The sequence below is a fragment of the Otolemur garnettii genome, unplaced genomic scaffold, assembly GCF_000181295.1.
Source record: "Otolemur garnettii isolate 467f Iridium unplaced genomic scaffold, OtoGar3 scaffold00088, whole genome shotgun sequence".
NCBI classification, from domain to species: domain Eukaryota; kingdom Metazoa; phylum Chordata; class Mammalia; order Primates; family Galagidae; genus Otolemur; species Otolemur garnettii.
In genome coordinates this window covers 3,817,636-3,821,468 of record NW_003852483.1, presented here as the reverse complement: position 1 = coordinate 3,821,468, position 3,833 = coordinate 3,817,636, and the positions used below count along the sequence as shown (strand labels likewise).

At 51.9% G+C, this 3,833-nt stretch overlaps 1 protein-coding gene across 2 annotated transcripts in view; it reads left to right on the top strand.

Moving 5' to 3' along the window:
* The first annotated feature begins 1,184 nt into the window (after positions 1-1,184).
* SPIN1 (spindlin 1) overlaps positions 1,185-3,833 on the top strand; it is a 106,605-nt gene continuing 103,956 nt past the window's right edge. The window contains exon 1 of one of the 2 annotated variants that reach the window (XM_023516248.1): positions 1,185-1,361. The gene's annotated coding sequence lies outside the window, so the exon portion shown is untranslated. The remainder of the gene's footprint in view (positions 1,362-3,833) is intronic. The other variant, XM_023516249.1, reaches the window with a different exon arrangement.

The window sequence follows — 3,833 nt, the reverse complement described above, 5'->3', positions numbered from 1 at the left end:
TCTGTATTGAAATTAGCCCTCTATTGGCCTGTGAATGTCCTGCGCCTGCCAAGTGTGTCATCTGAGACAAGCACTTCAATTTGTTTGAGCAGGCACGTATCAATCTTATTTGCAAGAAAAGGTGCCAGTAAAAAATCCCAAAGAGCATTGCTAACTAATAATTGTGCTGCAGTTTAGAGAGTACAAGGTGCTTTCCAACAACATGTTCTGAAATTTGACCTGGCAACACATTGGGACGTAGTTTATCCCGAGGAGGTTGCGCCATGGCATTCGAGGAACCAGGACGGAGACCGGCTCGAGGACACCGGGCTGGAAAAAAGGAAGAGCGCCCGGCTGGATTCAGCTTCCAGGTCCTGCACTCCGCAGGATGCTTCCTCTCCCCCTCCTCCTGCCAGCAGCCAACAAAATACTCAAATGACAGCAGCTGAAACGGAAGTCAAATGAATTCACGTGCGGTCATGGGAATTTCTGGCTCCTAACCCTGCGAGGAGAGCAGGGTGAGTTCTATTTGCGGTAGGGGGTGGAAGTAGGACTTTTCTGGCCTTGCTGAAGCCACATCCCGCCCCCACACAACCTGGGACAGGTCAGGTATTTGCAGGTGAGGCTTTGAAGTTACAGCTAACCTGAGGTAGGCTTTGTGCGGGGAGGTAGCCTGTGGGGTGATCGGGGCGACGACGCCAGCCTCTATCTACGCAGTGCGGTGGTGGAGGAAAACATCTCTTCAGGAAGTCACAGGAAGCAAATCCATTCTTTTAAAGGGCTCGCGTGCTGCTGCCCAGAACTGGCACAGTGGAGCTGAGCTGCGGTGTTTTCCGTGGTTCAGAGCTCACAGCCAAGCCATCTGGTCCAGCTTCATCAATCTTCAGGGTGTGCACGCCTCAGGAAGACTGGCTGCTTACGTCCAAGGACAAAAGGGGGCCTGTCTTTTCGTGAAAGTCCTCTTAATGCACGAAAACGAAACCCTTCTCAGGCAGCCTACGTTTCGGGAGAATCTGCACCTCGGAAGCCTCCAAGATTCTGAGCACACACCTCCGCCCCTCCCGAGAACGCACCTGGAAGCCCCAGGCTCGCGCCCCGCCTTCCCGCCAGCCAGGTGAGCGGCGCCAGGGTCCGCCCCCTCAGGCCCCGCCCCTCCATCTGCGCCTGCGCAATACGGCCGTCGGCCCCGCGCGCCCGGGCGGCGCGGCCGTCGCAGTTCGGCGGGCGCAGCGCGCGTGCGCCGTGGGGGGGGGGGGGGGGGGCGGGGGGGAGGGCGGGGGGGTGGGGAGGCGCCGTCTGGCTCGGGCTGGGGCCGGCGGGAGCGCGAGCGAGCGACGGTGGAGCCCGCGAGGCCTGCGGACGGTAGCCTTAGCGGCCAGCAGGTAGGGCCCGTGCGGGACGGGCGTGGGCCGTGTAGGGCCGTGAGGGGCGGCGACACCGGCTGCGGGAGGGCAGAGGATCGCAGCGGGCTGGTCAGGGGCGCAGGTGAGCGCGGCCCGCGCGGGGCCCGGCGGCGCATTGTCCGGCGGGCGGCGTCCGCATAGCGCCCCCTGCCGGTTAGGTCGCGGCGGGGACCGGGGCGGGGCGGGCCTGGGCCTCAGGGCGGGCGCGCGCTCCTTTGTTCGCCGGGCCCCCACTGCTCCTCAGTTCCCCCTATTCCCGCCGCCCCCCGCCAACATGGCCGCCGCCCTCCGGACCCCAGTCCCCCGGCCGCCGCCGGTCCCTTAGCGCGTGCTTTGTTCGGAGCCGGGAGGGGAGGCCCACGGGCGGGGGGCGGCGGCGCTGCGCAGTCGGGCGCGGGGAGGGGGCGCTGCGCCAGAGCACGGCCAAGGAGGGGGAGCGTTGCATAATCCCTGGTTGGCGACGGGGGCGGGGCGGGGGGAGGGGCGGGACCCCGACGCCGCGGGTCGGGTCACCCCGGGGACGCGGGGCCTCGGGCCACCAGTCAGAGGGTGGAGAGGGTGCTGCTGTTCTTGCAAGTTGCGGGCTCGGTAGATGGGTGGGTTTCCACGGCGCCGGAAAGCCCACCGGCCAGTCCTCGCGGCGGCTCAGCCTTCTGCCCGGTGTGCCCAGCTCTTTTCCGCCCTCCTGAGGGGCGCGTTGGACGGGGTGCGTGCTGTGAAGAAACACGCACTTTTCTTCTCCATCATAAGTGACCTTGGATGTGTTCGGCAAGCAATGTGTTGGAGATGAATTGTGCGATGCGGGAACTGCGCAGTGCCTCGGGTTTGGCTTTCTCGGGCAGCTTCTTGCATTGATTGTGCGTTGTCGATTTTACAGAGGTTCGTTTTGAGTAATGGCTTCAGTAATAAAATGTCGTTTCCTACACATCTCAGAGTTTATGAAATTGTCTTTATGTCTTTTTTGTAATTTGTGAATTGGATTTCAGGTTTTGGAGAAGATTTTCTGTACGTGTTGAAGTGTTTTTTACTCTGGGTAAATACGGATTGTCTGGCTATTTTAATGTGTCCATCAAAAAAACCAACACAAGGTACATTTAAGTGTTTTAAAGGATTTCATTGTATAACGTGACTTGTACCAAAGACCACATACGTACCAAAATGCAAATACCTGTATGACTTTTTTCTGTTCGAATTTTCTGGAAGGAACTCTGCAGTCTTGAAAGGCTTGATGGGAGAGTGCAGTAATTGCTTCCTACATAGCTTTTGTTAGGCAGTGAAAATTAAACTTAGAGATTTGTATCTGGACATACTGAGTTTGTGAACAGTCTTTTAGAGGCTGTGAAATTTTGGAAAGGGTAAGTGAAAGATTTCTTCCACCCTCCTCATCCACTTCCATCAGCTTTATTTAATGGGCAAACACTAACATATTGTAGCTAGTAATTTACAGAACGTTCATTATCAGATTTGATAATTATATATGAAAGATGTGCTGTATGTTTGTGTCAGAATTACAGGCAGTATGTATGAGTTTCTTGAGAAAAAGTAGGGTTTTTAGAATTATAGTCTTTGAGTAACTGAATGGTTACTGTTAAAATGATTATGAAATCAGGCAAAAGGGCCAGTATATGCCTTTAGTTATCTCTTTATGGTGAAGATTTTTAAAGAATTTTCACTGAGTTCCAGAATTTGACTAGTAGTGTTTTTGACAATGCCTTTAATTACCAGTTCAGAACACAATGTTAGGATAGGATGTCAATAACTTAATTTGGGAATATCTGAAGCAGTATTGCTTAAAGTAGCTTTCTTTGTAATACGAGTTCTAAGAGATGCTATGGGAGGAAAAAGGGTTCCTTGCTCACATAAGTTTGGGAATCAATGTTGTGTTCTTCTTAGGATCACAATTCATGTTATTATATTAGAGGTTCTGAGAAATACAGTAGTTGTGTTTTCCATATTTAGCTCTAGAACCTTTTTCTATTTTGTTTTTGGTGTGTTTTCTGTGAACACCCTGAAATTCAGGAAACTGGATTCTAGGATGTTGCTTGGAACAGCCATTTTGGTATTTTGGTCATTGATGTCCTTACCGTGTATCTTAGGTAATGGTGCTCCTACTTGTGAACTGAAGTTATGATGTTGATGTGTTTTGTTTGCGTTTATGCATTTTCCCAGTAGTACCTCACATTTAGCTCTTTATTGATGAGAGTTATTAATTTAAAGTCTTAACCAGAAGTTTTATTAGATTGCTTTCACTATCCAAGACTTACTTGCTTGCACACATGGATTCAACTTTACTGGCTGCAATCTTCGTTGCTAGCATCTTTTTTTCTAGTATGCTAGAAAAAAATACCTGAAAAGGATGCTGCTGTTTTGATAGTTTATCATGTAGATTACTTGGGCATTTCCTTAGGTTTGGCCTTTAACAGAATCTTTTTTTTTTTTTTTTTTTTTTTT